The sequence below is a fragment of the Pipistrellus hanaki genome, assembly GCF_964339955.1.
Source record: "Pipistrellus hanaki genome assembly, chromosome: 7".
In the NCBI taxonomy this organism is placed as follows: Eukaryota; Metazoa; Chordata; class Mammalia; order Chiroptera; family Vespertilionidae; genus Pipistrellus; species Pipistrellus hanaki.
Genome location: NC_140509.1, coordinates 45222604 through 45243604, shown reverse-complemented (window position 1 = coordinate 45243604; position 21001 = coordinate 45222604).

Sequence of the window (21001 nt, the reverse complement as noted above, 5' to 3'; positions counted from 1 at the left end):
TGCTCCTTCTTTTCAGGAAAGGCCAACTCCCTTTTAGAACCTCTTTGATTAGGCCATGTTCATCTAGGATAATCTCTCTTTTTAAAAGTACACTGTGCCGTGTATCATAATCTAACCATGAGGCAGCATCTGTCATATTCACAGGTACAACCCATACTCAGGGGAGATTATACAGGATCTGCACACCAGGAGCTGGGATCTTGGTGGCCACTTCAGAATCCTGCCTACTACCAGAGAGTGTTCCTCACCATTTTCTTTCCAGCAACCAGCACAGTGCTTGGCATAATAGGTTCTTAGTACAGATACTTTACTCAGATGTCTTTACTGAGCTCCAAATTGTGTGGAATACTCATCTGCCAACCTCACTTCTCCATGTGGATGCCTACTAATGTATTACTACCAAAGCGAAATGCTGAACTTATGTCCACTACTCCTCAAGTCTTACCAGCGTCACAGAATTGTATTGCCATTCAACTGCTTCTCAGGCTAATGCATGGGCCTCATTGCTTTTCCCTCCCTTCCATTTCATCTAATATCCATACATCCATAAATCCTGTCAACTTTACTTCTAATATACATGCCATCATTGTTTTCCTCTTGCTTTCATCCAAGTCTAGCTTGTTTAACTCTCTGGCATACATCACTGGTATAGCTGCCAGACTGGTTTCACTGCTTCCATGTTCTACTCCTGCATCTTCAGTCTGTTCTCTACAGGGGATTTTTGTTTGTTTGTTTGTCTTTTTAAATGGGGATGCAATCATTTCTCTCCAATCTCATCTCCCAGCCTTATTATGGTCCAGCCACCATAGCTTTCACTCTTTCCCTCAGACACCAGGTACATTCCTGCAGTAGCACCTTCATTCTTGATGGTACCTCTTTGCATGCTTGATGGTTTTTGGGTTTTTTTTGTTTTTGTTTTTTTTCACTGATAGTGTTACTTTTATAGAGTTTCTTCTCCCGACTTCCTAAGTTGAATACTTCATACCTCTGTAGATCACCAATTTAGTTTCCATTTTCTTCACCCACTGCTCTCAACAATTCTATTGGTCATGTATGTGTTTATGTATTGGTGTTCTGATTTTAGTTACAACCATAACTGATACATAATAGGTATGCAATTAAAACAACATTGAATAAAGTGTTACCATTATGATAGGATTTGCATATAATTTTTTTAAAAAATCATTATTCCTTTAATCCTTGACTTTCTGACCAATTAAAAGGTGTTATGGTGGTGTGCTAGCAGATAGGCTTGAACTTTCTGACATTAGACTAATCCATTCCTTACCTAATAGTGGAGGAAGAGCACTATCTCCTGGAGACAGCAGTACAAATGTATTAACTGCTGTAGCAGGAAGCCTTGCTCTGCTAATCCATAACACTACCTACTTAATTACTGAAATCAAGAATATATGAAATTTAGGTCAGTTTTAGGACTCATTTATTAAACAATATTGCCTAGAAAGCTCTCTGACATCTAGGTCATCCTGGATAAAGTAAATGATACCATATAACATAGCCATAGCATGTCCCCTGATAGATATGTGCTTTAGATGCCAAGTTTTTGGAAAGTGAGTAACAATTGTTATAGCTACCACTTCATGCACATTATTTCATGTTAAAATTCTATTAGTTTTCCTTATTTTTGTAGAGAAAAATTGAGTCAAAGACAGAGTAGAAGATCTGCCCAAGGTTATACAACTATTAATTTGCAGAGCTGATATTTGAACTTAAGAAGTGAAATTCCAGAGCCAGCCCAGTATAAGTACACTGTACATGGAAATAATAAGAAGTAAAAGGTGTCTTTTTTTTTTCTTTTTTCCCTAGAGCAGGTCCCATTAGTATAATAGCATGTTTAATAGGGAGATGCAATTAAATCAGAATTTCCCAAAATGTGTTCCATAAAACACTAATAACTCTAGATAGTCTGTGAAATAAAAATATCCTAAAGTTATATTATTTTAAGAAAGTTATGTAACTATAGTGCCTGTCTTAGGAAATATGGTTTCATGGTAGCCCTAGAAGAGCTCATCTGCCTCTGAGGCACCACAAAGAACTGCAACAGAATAGAACACTGATGCTTTTGCAGTGCAACTACTCCATGTATGTGTGTGTGTGTGTGTGTGTGTGTGTGTGTGCGCGTGTGTGTGTTTGTGTTACACTTATTGATATCCCAGGACACAAACCATACTCTTGGAAGTTCTTTCTTTCTTTCTTTCTTTCTTTCTTTCTTTCTTTCTTTCTTTCTTTCTTTCTTTCTTTCTTTATTTTTTGAGAGGGGAAAGGAGAGAGAGAGAGAGAGAGAGAAAGAGAGAGAGAGAGAGAGAGAGAGAGAGAGAGAGAGAGAGAGAGAGAGAGAAACATCAATGATAAGAGAGAATCATCAATCTGCTGCTTTCCGCATGCCCCCATTGGGGATCGAGCCTACAACCCAGGTATGTGCCCTGACAATGAATTGAACTGGGACTTCCTGGTTCATAGGTCAGGGCTCAACCACTGGGTAACACTGGCCAGGCTTGGAAGTCCTTTTTAAGGTGAATTCTTAACACTCAAAAACATTTCGGAGAACTGATACCAGAATCTAGTATATGAATGAAAGAATGGGGAGCAGTGTGTTGTACCTATTAGTACATCTATTAATGACTATCTGAATTAGCTGAGTGAAATGTTTTAGTCCCCACTCCGCTGATAGGCTTTTAGCATACAGAGAAACCGATCCACTTGTGGTATGCTGACCTGAAGTAAGTCAGCAACACTTAGGAACACAGATCTCTGTGCGGATGCCATATGGGCTGTGAGAGGGAGAAGCAGGGCAGCTGAGAGACAAAAGGGAGCTTAGTTACATAGATATTTAAAAGTCAAGAGGATGTGGTGTTTTTATTCCTTTAATCCTTTATTTTATTACCTTAAATTTTACTGTTGAATGGGTGGTTATCAGTGATGTGCTGTTACTGGACAGTATATAGGCAGTGGTTACAGTTCTTTTTCTGCAGCAGGACAATTAAAAATGTCATCATCTTTGGAAACTGGATGGTAAAAGATAGATACCACAAATAGACATAGATCTAAATAACTGCATTACTAGCAGATGCTCCTTGCACATCTCCAAAATGCAGATGGATCCTTAAAATTTGGAAAAGTGAGATTAGAAAAGACAATTTTTTTTTTCTGATTGATCATTGCATACAAAAAGGTTTGACTTCTGCATTTTGCAATGTATCATAGTGTAAGCTGCAAAATAAACCATAAAATAGAAGGCTGAGCATTTCCATATCACAGCTGCCCAGAGTGCATAACAAGGAGAATATTAGTAATGTCCAAGTGCACATACGTCTACAGGGATGCCTCTTGCCAACAGCAAAATGAAAGGAATGACAGCGTCAATCACATCCAGTAGACGATGTTAATGTTTTTCAAACAGTTCCTTCACACTCAGAAATACTGCTCATTAATAATGGATAGTACTGTATGAAGATGGGATGCTACTTACAAAGGTGATGGGATCCATTGTTCATTGCTCATCTCCTCACAATGATGCACTGCATTTCTGCAGGATGAGTTTCCTTTTGTCTTTAAAACTATGCCACAATTGTTTCAAAACTTTGGGGCTAATTGAGCCCTTTCTTTGCTGAATTAACATTTCCTATGTGACATTAATGCCCCTCACATTTCCCACTTCATCTCTACCTGTTCCTACTTTAGGTCACCCTCTTTTAATTATAGTTTTTGACTAGTACTGCTGAAATGTGAACATTCTCAAGCTTTCAAAACTGTCTGAAATCCTGATAGTAAAACCAAGATTGAGGTGTTTTGTGATTTTTTGTTTAATTCTTATTTTTCATTCCTCTGCTTGGCTGTTCAAACAGCTGTCAGTAGGACCCGTGGGTTTTCTGATATAGTTGGAGGTGTCCAGATTGTGTAATCAAATATAAGAACTAAAACAAAAATCACTGAAATCCAGAAAGGTTACCGATCCATTGGAGATTAATTTTCTAATACATTACTTTCTTCTCCGAAGCACCTAATTATCTCTCTTTGGCTAAGAAGGTATTTGGAATCAATTTTATATAATGTCCTCTATTTTTAATGTTTTTTCAGTAAATACTTTTTTGGAAATAGCTTTGAATGTCAAACCAAGTGCTATTATTTCTTAACATTAAAAAGCTACCTTTTAACAATCTATTGGAAAACCCATGTTTTCACAAATACTCTCTAGATACCACTTAGAGCCATAGATAAAAATATTTATAATAACTCTAATGTTAATGTTTTTTATGTAAAAAAAAATGAATGCCAGATGAAAAGCACAATTTTAGTTAAGGCTTATAATGATGAAATATAAAACTGCCATCTTTGGACATAGATCCAACTGCCAGTTAGGTGACAAATTCAAGTTTTTACATGTCTATGATTTATTACAGGGGTGGTTTCCTGTCAGTTGGGATTCATTGATCTAAGTAAAGTTATGTCTTATCAAGGGATGAAAAGAAGTTCCAAAATGTTTAGTTATTCCAGACCCAATTAAGCAAAGATATATAGTCCAACTTCTGTCCACCGCCAAAGCTGTCAAAGTCCAAATCCTCACCACTGGTGATTTTGTTATGTTACAAAACAAAGGAAATTAAGTATGCAAATGGAATAAAGTTTACTAACTGGCTTCCCCTTTAAAGTAGGAGATTATTCTGGATTATCTGAGTGAGTCAATGCAATAAAAGTAGCCTTCAAAGTGGAAGAGGAAGCCCGTGAGGAAGTCAGAGTAATGTTCTGTGAGAAGGACTCCAGCCTTCCTTGCTGGCTTTAGAGATGAAGGAAGGCAACACTGAATCAATAGATGCAGTGGCTGCTAGAGTCTGGAAAAGGGGAGGGAACCAATTATCCGCAAGAGCCTCCTGAAAGGAACTGATAGCTTGATTTTAGCCCTTTAAGAGCTGTGCTGCACTTTCCATCAGCAAAGTTGTAAGATAATAAATTTGTATTCTTTTAAGTCAGTAAGTTTGCATGAATTTGTTACAGCTGCTATACAAAGCTTGTACGTAGCAAGCTTTGTATAGTTGGATTCTGGGTGTATCCCTTTAAAATGAAACAAGTTACAAACCGTAAAAAAGTCTCCAACAGATTTCCATGAAAAACGCCTAACCTCAGTAAGTGTTAGAAAGGGAGAAGAGATAAAGAGAATAGGAAGGTATTTATTTCACAGCTAATTCTGTGACTTGACCTCAGGCTCTCTGGATCTGGCGTTTAAAATTGATTAATAGATATTTCCACGTGTCCTTTGGTGTCTTCTCTGCTGAGTATTTCTGAAGGGCACTCCTTATATCTGTCAGGATTCACCCAGTTAAAAGAACCAGAAGGAGCTATATGGATACATGGATTGTTACAAGTAATTGGCCTATCCAGTTGTGGGGGCTGCCTAAAAACTGAAATTCACAGAGTAGTTGGGCAAAAAGGGTCACAAGCAGATTGAAACCCTCTGAACAAGTTCTGATCCTGTTGCCCACGAATTGTCCTTTTCTCTTTCTCATGGGAGGCTTATGTCCTATTTTACAGGACAAAAAACAAAACAAAACAAAAAACTGACTAATTCAGGACTATCCAAAATAATCTGTTAAAATAAACTGATTATTAACTTTTTTTACATCTGAAAATCCTTGCAAAGCAGCTCCCAGATTTATCTTGGATTAAGTTACTGAGAAGAGAGGTGTCTGTGTGCGTGTGTGAGGGTGTGTATGTGTGCACGTGTGTGTCCAATTAAAATGACTGCTGAGTATACTGGCCATCAGCAACAGCTTCTTGGGCAGAAGGTGCCGGTGCCCCAGCGGGCAAAGATGAAGCCCATCAGCACTGAACCACAGAGGTTGTTCACCTCTCAGGGGGCGGTGTGTGGCTTGCGGATCTCCTTGCCCCAGCAGCTTTGCCACACAGGGACAATACAGAGCTTGGCCAGATGATGGCGCCCTGGATAGTGGTGGCTATTTTCTCCCAGTGCTGAACACCTGGCCAGCATGTCCATTGTAGCCCCCAGTGGCGACAAATGTCTTGAACCCTGTCCTCTGTCTGCGTTTGCACCAGCATAATCTTCAAAACCTGGTCCTTTAGGGATGCCCCCCTCCCAAAAAAAATTATTGAGCTCAGATTCCTTCTCAGGTGGGCAGGGAGAACAGGTAGATCTCCTCCAAGGACTTGATTTTTATGTCCTTTTCCAAGCGGCACCAGCACCACCCACTATTTGGAGATGCAAGAGCGTATGTTTTGAAATGTCTTTTCTTCCCCTTGGGACACATGCTAGAAGAGAATTCTTGGGGGTGTAATTTAGCCTAGAGAAACTGACAAACCACAAAGTCGTTACTGACCCTCAATTGTGGATGTGCCTCTGTTATCTACCCTGCTGCTTTCAATCTCCTGTAAGCTTCTATTCCCAATAGAATACACCTTTTACCAAAAAATATATTTTTCTCACCCCAGAGTGCCCAGAGATACCAAGGATAGTTTGAATCTCAAGGATAACAGGGAGTCAGAAACTGTGTGGGGTACAGTTGATCCTTGGACAATGCAGGGGTTAAAGATGTTGACCTTCCCCCGCACCCCATGCCCCGTGCATTTGAAGATCTGTGTATAAAATAACAATAGACTACTATTGAGCAGAAGTCAATAAATAAGTCTACAAATAAGAGTTGATTAACATATATTTTTGTATGTAATATATACTGTATTTTTACAATAAAGTAAGCCAGAGGGAAGAAAATGTTATAAACCTAGTCATAAGAAACAGAAAGTGTATTTACTGTGTAGATTAAAAAAGAATATGTGTATAAGTGAGCCCACACAGTTAAATCCACGTGGTTCAAGGCTCAACTATACCGTGTTTAGTTTTCAATAATAAACAATACAGAACATGTTTAACATTTCATTAGGAGTGGGACCCTTTATCTTCTCCAAATGCATCTCCTTGCCACTGTTCTTGCGCATTGGCCGTATTGCTGCCAAACTGGGCGGGGGGGGGGGGGGGGGGGGGGGGGGGGGGGAGTTTTGCCATTCTTATCCCCTGGCCTGGGATGCCATTTGCAGATTTTCAAAGGCTTTCTCTGCTACTTACATCAGATATGGTCTATAAACACATTCATGATGGTTACTTTTTTTTTAAATATATATTTTATTGATTTTTGTACAGAGAGGAAGGGAGAGAGATAGAGAGTTAGAAACATCGATGAGTCATTGATCAGCTGTCTCTTGCACACCCCCTACTGGGGATATGCCCGCATGATGGTTACTTTTTATGTCTTCATACTATTTTATTTTTATTTCTGGAACTAATTAATTAAATTTCATTCTATGTTTGTCCCCTTCATTATGTAATGCTTTTCCATTGGAATGATAAGTCCTTGAAAGCAGGAACTGTCTCTCTTTTATTCAACATTGTATGTCTAGCAACAGTACCCAACACTGCCAGTAAAGTGTGAATCATTCAGAGGTTTAACTTGAATGAATAAGTGATTGAAAGTTCTCCAACGTTAATGGGAAAATTCCTAGGACTTTAAATGTCTTAGTGTGAATAGTTAACGTCACATTTTTCAATGAATAAACTAACCTTTAAGTCATCATAAGATGCTTCCATGCCTTGCCTAGAGACTTCCTATGTATCACTGCGTTCTGCCTGTTCTATTGTCCACATGGTTCAGCCCTCTCGTTTCCATCTCTGTTGATATTAACTTAGCTAGGCTCTCCTTATTACCACTTACACTACCTTGAATGTCTCATCCTCATACCCTTCCTTCCTTCCTTCCTTCCTTCCTTCCCATTTTGAGACTCCTCAGATTAATGTATTTCACACACGTATCTGACCATCACTCTCCTCTTAAACCACTTTGATGGCTTTGTATTCCCTTCAGTATAAAATCTAATCTCAACATAACATGTATTGGATTTCTGGCCCGTGAATTCTGCATAGTGCCATATTTCTGTACAATATGCTTTATCAATACTAAATTACTTCCAGTACCTGAAAACCACCATATTTCTCCGCCTTTTAAAAACACTCCTAGCATATACACTCAATGAAGATTTGTTGAATAAGTGAACTCATGAATATAACAAAGTAGAATATGAAAGCATATGTACACTTACATTTTTGACAGTGATTCTTTCTGTTTTGACTAAATATGGTATTTTTCCCCTTTTATTATTCTTAGTTTATATTTTGAAAAATAAGTGCACATATGCAATTTTTAAGGTGGACAAGTAATACAGTAGTTCACTATTGAATAAGATAAAGTATGTATTGGTCAGCTTCTGTTCTTTTGGAGTAGCTAAAAAAACTTTAATAGTAATTATGAACATTTTGAAGAAAAAAAAAAAGGAGTAATCAGTAAAAAGCTACACCACTTTTTGGCATGTGGTGTGCATTTGCTGAAGCAGAAGCCTGCCATATGCCATACATGCAATGCCACCCAACTTTGCCATCATGTCAGTGAATGCATTGTATCCTGCAGCCAAGTCACATGGGCATGACATGCCTTTCACTTCGGCATTTATACAAACATTTTTCCACTTAATTCTGTCACACATGGTATCCATAATCTGTTAGGAGGAGTTCTGCCCATTTTGTCACCTTTAACATCTGAGAGCTCTTATGATGGTGCCAAATTGATTGTTCTTCTGATTTGAATCAGATGTGAGTCATTCTGGGTGAAATTTCTAAAAGTGTTTCCAGTAGTCACTTCACCATAAAAATTTGAAATAAGAATGGGTAATAGCACATACAAGAAATCACTTGGAGTGTAGTTAATTGTGTAGGCAATTATTCTTTTTTAACTCACACATCCTTTCATTGACCAAATATTTATTGAGCTTTTATAATGTGCAAACTGCTATATGCTGAGAAACAAACCAAAAAAAAAAAAAAAAAAAAAAAAAGGAATCCTCCTCCTCAAGAAGGCAGGGGGAAATATTAAAAAACAGTTTTGTATTTATGTCAATTCATCTTATCTTGTTCTTTAAAAATTATTTTATTTCAAGCTTTTATCCACTATAATTTTCTTCTTGCCATTTTGTAAATAGTAAAAGTACAATCTATGAACAAAGTTATACTTTTCAAGGCAGAATGTCATATACAGCAATTTAGATGTATAAAGAAGATTCGTAAAAATTCTGTATACAAATCAAAGAAAAACTGTGCACCCCTTTTTTATGTGTATAGTATTTTTAATAAAATTAATTTTTGATCTTTGGCAGAAAAGACAGCATAAAAAACATTTCCTTACTGGTCTTAGGTTATACAATGTGGAAGAAAAGAGAGGGGAAAAAATTTCCCTTATACATATATTTAGGTGGTCATATTAAGAAAAGCACTGTCCTCAAAATAAATGACAAATAATTCAAACATTTGTCATTTTGAAAAAAATATATATCACTAGAGGTCTGGTGCACGAAATTCGTGCATGAGGGGGGTGTGGAGGGGTGGTGGTGTCCCTCAGCCCAGCCTGAACCCTCTCCAATCCAGGACTGCTGGCTCCCAATTGCTTGCCTGCCTGCCTTCCTGATTGCCCCTAACCTCTTCTGCCTGCCAGCCTGATCACCCCCTAACCATTCCCCTGCCAGCTAGATTGATGTCTAACTGCTCTCCTGTCAGACTGTTTGTCCCCAACTTCCCTCATCTGCTGTCCTGGTCACCCCTAACTGTCCTCCCCTGCAAGGTTGATCACCTCCAACTGCCCCCCCTTGCTTGCCTGATTGCCCACAACTGCCCTCCCTTGCAGGCCTGGTCCCTCCCAACTGCCCTCTCCTGCTGGCCATCTTCTGGTAGACATCTTGTGTCAACATGGGGGCAGGGTCTTTGACCACATGGGGATAGCTATCTTGATCTTGTGTGTTGGAGTGATGGTCAATCTGCATATTACTCTTTTATTAGATAGAATAGAGGCCTGGTGCAGAGTTGGGGGCTGGCTAGTTTGCCCTGAAGGGTGTCCCGGATCAGGGTGGGTGTTCCCTTGCAGTGTGGGGCAGCCTGGACAAGGGGCCTGTGGTGGTTTGTAGGCCAACCACACCTTCTGGTGACCCAAGTGGAGGCCCTGGTATCTGGAATTTATTTACCTCCTACAATTGAAACTTTGTAGCCTGGAGCAGAGCCAAGCCTTCTGCTTGCTCCATGGCTGCTGCCATTTCTATTTGGATTTGTTTACCTTCTATTATTTAAACTTTGTAGCCTTGAGTGAAGGCTTAGGTGGGCTAGGGTAGGTGAAAAGCTTGGCTTCTTCCATTGCAGGGGAAACCCAAGCCTCCCCCCTGCTCTCTTGGTTGGGGTTAATTTGAATACTCACATGCCCAGCAGCCATCTTGGTTGGGGTTAATTTGAATACTCACTCTGATTGGCTGCTGGGCATGGCTGCTGGGCATGGTTTGTGGGTGTAGCAGAGGTATGGTCAATTTGCATATTACTCTTTTATTAGATAAGATAATTAGTAAGGAAATAACTACAGACTAAAATAATATAATTTTTAATTTTCAAGATGGGAATATGTGTGTAATATCAAAAGTAACCAATGTTTATGAATGAGAGGACTAATTTTTAGACACTCTGACATTTGCATGCCAATTATAATGGAATATTTGAACATAGAATTTTGCTAACTATTCCTATAGGCATTCATTCAATTTAGACTATGTGGCATTTATTAAGCTTTGTTAGTTTGTTATATCATAATGAGCATTGGATAGATAAAACTGAAGGTATATTTTGTTTTTAAATGTTTATTTTTATCACATAATATTAATAAACCTGATTATTTAAATGTGTACCTATTTTCCAGAGGTGTAATGTATATGAAGATATTTGATAATCTATTGCACATACTAATAGGTTTTTTATCCTAATGTAGCTAACACCATATAAATAAAACTAGAAAGGATATACTTTCCTGGATTAATTTTAAAATGAGAAAGCTAATGAATTAAACAAGAGATAAGGAAATAAATAAATGAAATATTAATATTTTAAGAACATCATTAATATTTTATACAAAAACAAATTATTCTAATATAACTTTGAAAAAAATAAAACAAAAAAATAAGCAAAACAATAACAAACCAAGGAGAGGGAATCTCATGGTGGGAGTTGCCATGTTGTATTACATAATATACACAATTTTTCACACGAAAGTATGGGTTACATAGAGAAAACTGTGTTGCCACACAGAAAAAAAGCACTCAATAGGCACTGTTTCTGAGGAATATCAGATGCTGAAATTACTAATGAAAATTTAAATCAGTACCTTAAGTATGCTCAAAGAACTGAAGGAAGTTTCATCGAAAGAATAAAAGAGAAATATGAGAAATAGTGTTTCATCAAATAGAGAATATTAATATATAAATTATTGAACTGCAGATTGAGTTGGCAGAAGAAAGATTAAGAAAACTTGAGTGTAGTTCAATTGGGATTTTTATGGACCAAAGAAAAATAGGGGGTAAAGGATGAAAAAAAAAATCAGCAGCCTCAGAAATCTATGAGATACCATTAAGTATAACAAATATATGACTGGAATTCCACAATGAGAGGAGGCAAAGACCAGAAGAAAAAAATATTTGAAAAAATGAAGGCTAAAAACTTTCATAATTTAATAAAACAAACTAATCTAAATAGCCAATAGGGAAAATATTCAAATAGTATAAATGCAAAGAGGTTCACACTTAGACACATCATAAGCCAATTGATAAAACACAAAGAGAAATGCATTCATCTAACAGCTGCCTTCTCATCAGAAGCCATGGAGGCTAGCAGGCAGTGGGATGAGATATTCAAAGTGGTGAAAGAAAAAGATTGTTAGCCAATCTTTATTCAACAAACCTGTTCTTCAAAAATGAAGGAATCAAATATAGATAATAATAATAATAAAAAAAACTGAGTTACTTCTAGAAGATCTTCGTCCCAGAAATAACAAAGCACACCCTTTAACTCGAAATAGGCAACTTCTACATGAAGAAATAAAGAACATTCTAAATTATATTGATAAAAATAAAAGTATAAATGGAATATTTTAATGCTCCTTTTCTCCTATATGATTTAAAAGAAAACATAATGAACAATGATTTGTATTGATGTGTGTCAAATTAATAAATATATAATTTGGATTCGTAAAGCAATACAACAATAGATTGGAGCCACATAAGAACAAAGATTTTGTATGCTATTTTATTTAAGATAGTGTTATTAGAGACTAGTTTGTAATAAGTAAATACTTCGTCATTCACAGAAAACCCAAAAGAATAACTAAAAAGAAAACATATTAAAATGATGACAAGGGGAATATTTCCTTTTGTGCACACCAAACAAGTCAGCCCAAGACTATTGATGTAGCAAATGGCTAAATTGCTAAAATATTCACTGCTAGTATTAGTGGAGAGAAATGGTGAGCTTGCATGTAAGGCATATAAAGGAAATGAAATTTTTATTAAAATGTTTCTTCCATACTGTTATATTGGCTGGGCAGCAAAAATATTCGATGTGGGCTTCATGTTTGACATGCTTGATATACAAGTACAAAATACAGTTTTAATTACTTTCTGAGCAATATTTAAGGTGAATTTGTAATGACCCTTGGGATAAGTTCTTCCAGTAAAGTTTCCTGCCAAAGACACATTGGTGAGAGATGGCTAACTAGCACTTGGCAGGCAGTCTGTTCTCATGCACTAAATAAACTAATTTGTATAATTCTAGGAAGAAATATTGGCATTATTAACAATAGTGTGAATAGAAGTGGTAGAGAATTCATACATAACTGCTTGAATACCAAGAGTGAGCATTTTAATCATTGATCAATGAATGATTCGTCTGTACATGCTGTTTAGTAGTGGAAAGAGAAATAAATACCAAATACTTTACTTTTTCTGCATGTTTTCATAAATGTATGTATCTGTACACAAAATTGAAATTTGCATTTTAAATGGTGAGAGTAATAGGTCATTTGATAAGGTAAACATTAATTACTGTTCAACATAACTAATAATCATAAATGTATTCATTGAAAAATTCAGAAAAAAATAGTTTCAGAATATTTAATATTAGCTTGTCTAAATGTAGTTTCACTAAAAATGGCTGTCTAACCAGATAGCCAAACAATATTTTCCGTCTAAGTAATTATATGTACATTTCAATATAAAAATTGTTATATATTGTATATTTCAATACAAAATTTGTTTTTGGCTCTTAAAAATATCTGTATGTTGGTCGATTGCTTATATTTGATTCAACCACATTTATGAGAAAGTGTATATATATTTAAGTATTTGAATTTGGTTCTTTTCTGAGTAAACTTGGATTCTCTTCCTGTTGAGTGACATTGCTTGTACAGTGAGTGCAATTAGTATGTCAGAAATTTACAATATAGGGTTTTAAACAATGTTTAGATATTTATTTGTTAAGAAAATATTTCATGAATCAGTAAACTATTGTTATAAAAGGAAATTTAACATTTATAGAGCACCAATTATATTTCAGTTTTTACTGTTTGGTAGAAAACTGTTGTTCTCCCCTATCAACATTCACCTGTTGCTCTTGTCCTTCCATTATATATTGTATATTTCACCTTGCCTGCCTCTTTAGGTAACAAGCATTTAATTTTCTTTGTGAAGTCATGCATCATCCACTCTCTATGGATTCAGTGACTTATTCAGAGATAAGTATGTGACACATGCAAGGCCAATAAGTGCAAGGAAATGCAATCCTGGCACTTATGTTTAAATGGTAGAGTAGCTTATTTCACACCATCCAGCACTTGAAAACAACTAAAATAGCTGGAAGCTAATGTAAGGCATCTATTTAAAGAGTTTGGGGAGTTAGCCAGAAAACTCCAGAAGGTAAGTCTGACATTTGGCACCACTTTCTTCCACAGATTTGCCAAGTACAAGAAGATAATGGGAAGATGAGAAACTAAGCAGAAAGAGGTAGTTGAGAGACAGATATAAATCCCATAATGCTAGGGGCTCAAAGTAGGAGGGCTCTGGGGTGTCAGTTTGGCCTTGGAATGGGACATGTGAGAAAAGAATGGCTCTCACAAAGACAAAACAAGTTTTAAATGAACTCAGCTCTTAATTTGTTAAGGCAGTAATCTTTATTGCCACAGTCAACTTCCAGAGGACATTTGGCCATGAAACAAGTTTGATTGTCAAAACTTGAGAGAATCTACTGGCATCTAGTGGGTAGAGGCAGGGGATGCTGCTAAGCATCCTAAAGTGCACAGAACAGCTTTGCAAAAACAATTAATTATATTGTCCAAACCCTGTCTTAAGGTGATTTTCATTAACTTGAGAGGTGGAAGGAAAATTTGGGGGAATTTATCATGCGTTTCTTCAATTTATCACTAAAATTATATGCTAAAGTTTCTCAATAAAAACCCAATCAAGATAAATTGTAACAAGAAAGCACGAAATAACTAAAAGCAGATGCAATAGAGGTTTATAAATATTCAGACTGATTTTAAAAGAGCAGTGACTATTTCAAGAGTTGTAATGGCAAATAAATGTTGACAGAAACCTAGGTGCTATGTAAAATAGTCAAAGGAATTCTAGAACCAAAAACTATTACAACCCTTAAAAAGTAGATTGACCTATAGAAAAATAGCATCAAGAAAGATTATAGAAGATTTGAACAGCACAAATACCTCACTTTGGAACTTAATTGGCTTGTTTATTGAATACTACATAAAATTGCAGTGTACACATTTGTTTTAACTGTTCTTGGTACATTTCTAAAAAGTAACCATAGTGCTCCACAAAGCAAGTAAATCCCAATAAACTTTTAGGGATTGATAATGTGCATACTTTATCAGCTCCTGCATTGAGCACCTGCTCCCTGATGGTCAGTGTACATCATAGTGACCAGTCATTCCTGGTCATTCTGCCCTTAGGGTCAATTTGCATATTATCCTTTTATTATATAGAATAGCACACAACCCTGTGCTTTGTACTCTAAAGTTGAAATAACAGTCTATAGGTCTACATCAATGTTTTCTTATTCTCTATACTTTCCAACTCTGCTAACCATTAGTTGAATCCATTCTCAGGAATGCATGTGCTTTGTGTAACATGGTGGTTGCCACAAACACACTTTACATTCTTACCCCTCAGCAACATAAGTTGGGAAAGCTTTTCTATTTCTTAAGACTTAGTTTGCTTTTCATGTAAACTTAAAACAAACAAACAAACAAACAAACAAAAGATGTATAACCCAGAACAGAAAAACATACAAGTGTGTGTGTGTGTGTGTGTGTGTGTGTGTGTGTGTATATATATATATATATATATATATATATATATATATATATATATTTCTTGACCACCCTGGTTAAGAAATAAAACATGGCCACCATCTAGAAGCCCCTATTAGCCCCAATGGGTCAAAAGAGCAATGAAAAAGAAAATTAGAAAATATTGAATTTACTACAAATCAAAACTTGCAGGATGCAATTAGATGACATAATAAGAGGATAAAAAATTTGGACATAGCCTGGACACTCATCCAAGGGGCTATTATGCAAAATTTTGAGCAGGCTAATTGCATGGTATTTAAGGAAGCTTAAATAGGCAGTTGAAAAGTGACCTTTAAAAAAAATTCAAACTATTTTTTTTTTTTTAAAGTAACTGAAGTCAATACATACAGATTTGAGATTAGTGTGGTGACTCAGAAGCTAGCTTTTGTTTACAGATAATCATAGTGAGAGTTGGAATTAGGGGCAGGGAAGACAAAGATATTTAGTGGAGAACTGCTGACTGTAAAGTGCTTTTTACTTGCGTGATGATGAAGGAGAAGGAGTAGTGAAAGGTAGCATTACTTTGTTCCTGAGTGGCAGTGACATTCAAGACAAATAAGGAGGCAGAAAAATGAGTTTACCTAGACAAATAGTTGCTTTTATCTAAGCTTCATGAATATGGGATTATATTTTTGCCATTACTACATAAATATGAACAAATTTGTGAATCAATCATGTCTAGTAATAGATTAGCAAAGTATGGAAACCTTAAAAACATGTGTTTTGTTTTTTTTTTTAATGGCTTGCTCTTTTTTTCACAAAGAAGAACATCTATAATGTACACTGACTGACCATGTCTAAATCACCTATCCTCAAACCACTAGAAGGTAAAATGTGCAGTGTACACAAATATCAGAAATGCTGAATCAGAATCAAACTGGTTATGACAATTGATAGAGATAATTCTTAACTTAGAATCACATCCAGAGTTCCCTGCCTACTTGTAAAATGGAATTCAAAAAGTACGTGGCAATTTTCAGATAGGTTTTAAAGACCCATGGGCCACAGGAACTGTTCAAGGAAGAGTCTTCTAATTTGATTTCCTCTCAGGTCCTATTTGAGGCCCGTGAGTGATGGTGTCATCTCCCCAGACATTAATGCCGACAGGACTCTGGCACAGTACTGGGAAAAGTATCTGAAGATTACCTGAGTAGACAACTTGGGAAAGGATAGTCAAGGCCTATTATGTGCATGCTGCTTCTGAGAAGAATCAAAGATCAAGTTTTGCCACTTTTGAAAATAAGGGTAGAAAAAAAGAAAAAAGAAAAGGGAAGAAAGGTCAATTGTCCCATTGATTGAATATTAGAGGCCCAGTGCACAAAATTTGTGCACAGATAGGGTCCCTAGCAGCTGCTGGCTGGGGCCTCCCTTCCCTGCCACTGGCTGCCAGACATGGCCTTCCTTCTTTCTGCGCCACCCCTGGTGGTCAGTGCATGTAATAGCAAGCGATTGAACTTACATTTGTTTGAACTCCCAAGGGGACACTTTGCAGAGTAGGCTCATATATATATATATATATATATATATATATATATATATATATATATATATATATATATATATACATACATACACATACATACATACTAGTGGCCCAGTGCATGGGGGTGGGGGGGTGTGTCCCTAAGCCCGGCCTATATCCTCTTCAATCTGGCACCTCTGTAGGATTAAGCCTAAACCAGCAGTCAGACATCCCATCTCTCTCCCAATCCAGGACCGCTGGTTCCTAACAGCTCACCTGCCAGTCTGTAGGCCTGCTTGCCTCCAACTGCCCCCCTGTCGGCCTCTTCATCCCCAACTTCCCCTTTGCTGACCTACTCACCCCAACTTCCCTCCCCTTCTGGCCTGATCGCCCCTAACTGCCTCTGCCTTGGTCCCATCACCATGACTTTCTCCAGAAGGACATTCATAAGGTTCCCTTGTCTAATTAGCATAGTGCCCTTTTATCAGTATAGATAAATTTTATTTTTTGAGTGCTTCGGATTACTTTGTTCTACTATACAAGAGGCTTCTGTTTGGCATTAACATTGATTTCATTATTTGTACTTCACATCATTCTTTTTCTTCATCTGTTATAACACATTTCTAATCATATTTTTAAAATCCTGCTATCTCCTCTTTCAGCATCCCTGGATTTGAAAAGATTATATGTGTGTAAAAATGTGGCTTGTGAACATAGGATAGAGGAGTGGATGGCTAAAATATTTAATCTTGTAACTCTGACACTTTTTCCCCCTAAATTGGGAAAATTAGCTTTATATTAACTAAATTTAGCCAAATTAGCAAATAATTTAAATATATTGATAAAAATGATTTTAAATTAGCAGCCAATTTATGGAAATGTCTCTAAATTGCTTCAAATGGCAAGAAAGGGTTTTTGTTTCCATGAAATTGTATAAAATATAAATTTAACAATTTATAATACCAATATAATATACCATATAAGTGGCAGAAATCATTGTATTGGTTTAGAGGAAATAAGAAAGAGTATCAAGCCAAAACCGGTTTGGCTCAGTGGATAGAGTGTCGGCCTGTGGACTGAAGGGTCCCAGGTTCAATTCTGGTCAAGAGCATGTGCCTTGGCAGCTGATCCATGATTCTCTCTCATTGATGTTTCTACCTCTCTATCCCTCTCTCTTCCTCTATGTCATAAAAATCAATAAAATATATTTTAAAAAAAAGAAAGAGTATCAATATTGGTGTGACTGTCACAAAGTTCACTTTAATAAAGTTTTAGTTCCTGAATTCTTACTAAGTAATTTTTTAAAAGATAAAATTTGAATGTCGAGGCACTTCATCTTCAATAGATACCAGAAGGGTTATTCCACACCCTGGTTCCCATCACAGAGTAACGTAATACAGACAGCCTTGTAGGACAACCACATGGAAAGGTGTGTTGTTGCTACTGAATCAGTCAGAAGGCAAGAAATCTATCAAGCAAAATCACTAGGGCATGCGTCACAGTTTTCCCCAGCTGTAAATTTTTCCGTGCATGTGTTACTAACACGCCCGGCACCGACTATGACTGTTAGAGCTTAGCAGTCATTTCCCCCTGATATATTGACACTGGAGTGAAACACGGCGGCCTGGGACAAAAAGCTTTGGTGTTCTCATGATGGATCACCCCACACTGGCTACTGATAAGCACCACCACATATCATCGATGGCTGGCAAGGTCCTCTGCCCTAATTTGTTTTTTAAATTTTCATTCAGGCAGTGTAACTTCATTACATCCCGGCAAGCTAGGCCCTGGGCATTGTGCGAGGGAGATTTACAGCCAAGTGAGACAGCCTTTTCAGATCGCAGAGAAAACCCTTCAGTTGCACAGCGTCTGCATTTTTCCTCTTAGTTTGGGAAAGTAGATTTTATATCGCATAATTTTTTTTTTTTTTAAAGACACGGATTTTTTTTTTTTTTCTCCTTATGACTGGATGAGGGAATTTACTGCTGGGAGTGAAGAAGCAGCTAGCATTCGTTATTACCTCCAGTAACGGTTTCACTGAAAAACAGTGTGTAAAACTCTCTTTCATATCCTTTGCTGTGATTCCTGAAGCTTAGTTTTCCTCTGCCAGTTAAAAGGTAAAAGGAATTCAGCAGATTAACTCCAGGTGAGAATATCCATGGAGACTCAGGGGCTGGAAGTCTGATGGAAAACGAATATGTCTTAACACCTTCATCCATACTGTTGACCAACCAAATCTCAAATCTCATCAAGGAACAGGACAGCTTGCTTTCCCACCATACCGCCTCTCCCGCCTGAGCCACACCATTAAAAATTGGCAGATCAACTTTTGCACTGACTGAAATATTGCTTTCTCAGAGAGTAAATAGTCCAAATAAACTACTAAGGAACGTTGATACACGCTAGCAATTTATAAAACTTTAGTTTGAAAATGAAAGCTACTCTACTGAAAAGGTTCTGAACAAGAGCTCTTGGGAAGAAAGCCCATTTCATAGAAAATGATATTATATTTCTTAAACAGAGGAACCGTTTAAAATAGCATGTGATTTACTAGTTAGAGGTAGTGAAAATTCTACCTTTCTTTTGAATTCATGTTAACAGTAAAGGATATCTAAATTACCCTTAAAATAATTCATTTGTTTCTGCCTTACTGTTGTAGTTAATGTCACCACATATGGTAGAAATGCCATAGAATATTTGCTTTTATTTCTAGAACAATAATTATATTTTTAAACATTATTTAGAATGAATCCAAAGCTGAAAGTAGTTTAAACAGATAAGTTGAGGTCTATCTACTAATAAATAAAATAAATGTTTAAAAGTTTAGTGATTAAAATTTCACTAAAAGTGTCTTATTATTCAAATGTAGGTTTGAAAGCCTTCAGAGTTCAGGGTGATATATGTATTTTATTTTCATGTGTTTCTCATTCCATTGTGGAAAGGACTTTTTCTGCATTGCAACAAGCCTTCATCTGCAGTCTAGAAACGTGAATCTAAATATAATGCAAAAGACTGTTTACTGTAACTTCTATGAGTGCTTTATTCATATACCTCTCAAAAACATGTCAGCAATGTGACCAGGAAGTAGACAGTCCTCACTGGTGGCTCATCAGTTCTGGGTGGCATCCTGAGAAATGCTGATGGCAACTCTGTGGGCAGCATCTGCCCTGCAGGCCCTCATCCTGTGAAGGACCCAGGAGTGGTGCACTTTGACTCTCTCTCATAGTGTTTTCTTTTATCGATGCAACCAATCCAAACTATTGGGTCGGCAACTAAGTAATTGCGGATTTTAAAAAATCAAAGACAATTTTTTCATGGAACTAAATAACTTTATTCTGTAATGTATTGCCCATTTTGATCAATGACCTTTTGCCATCTTTCAGGCAGCATCATAATCCCACGTTCAAAAAACTTCTGGTTTTTATTAGCAAAAAACTGAATCAAGTACGATTTGACATCATCATCATTATTGAAATTTTTACCATTCAAGGAGTTTTGTAAAGATCGAAACAAAAAGTAATCAGATGGTGCAAGGTCAGGACTATATGGTGGATGTGGCAAAACATCCCAACCAAGCTCCATTAATTTTTGCCGAGTGACCAAAGATGTGTGTGGCCTTGCATTGTCATGATGGAATACAACACCTTTTCGATTTGTCAATTCGGGCCACTTTTCTTCAACTGCATTGTTTAATTTCATTAGTTGTTCAATGTAGACATCAGAATTGATCGTTCGGTTGGGTGGTAAGAGTTTAAAGTAGACAATTCCTTTGTAATCCCACCAAACTGATAACAAAACCTTCTTTTGATGAATATCAGCTTTTGATGTTGTTTGAGTTGGTTCACCTGGCCTGCTCCACGATCTTTTCTGCTTGATATTGTTGTAAACAACCCATTTTTCATCGCCAGTTATCAGTTGTTTTAAAAATGGATCATTTTCATTACGTTTCTTTAGCAAATCGCAGCTGCTAATGCGTGGCGTTAACTGTGATTCTTTCAGTTCGTGAGGAACCCATGTATCGAGTTTTTGAACATAGCCAAGTTGTTTTAAGTGATTTTCAATGCATGTATGTGATACATGAAGCTTCTCTGCAATCTCACGTGTTGTACTGTGACAGTCTGAATTGATTATTGCTTTGATTAGGGCGTCATCAACTTCAACTGGACGACCAGAGCGTTTTTCATCTTTGAGTGAAAAATCACCAGAACGAAATTTGGCAAACCAATTTTGACACTGCCGTTCT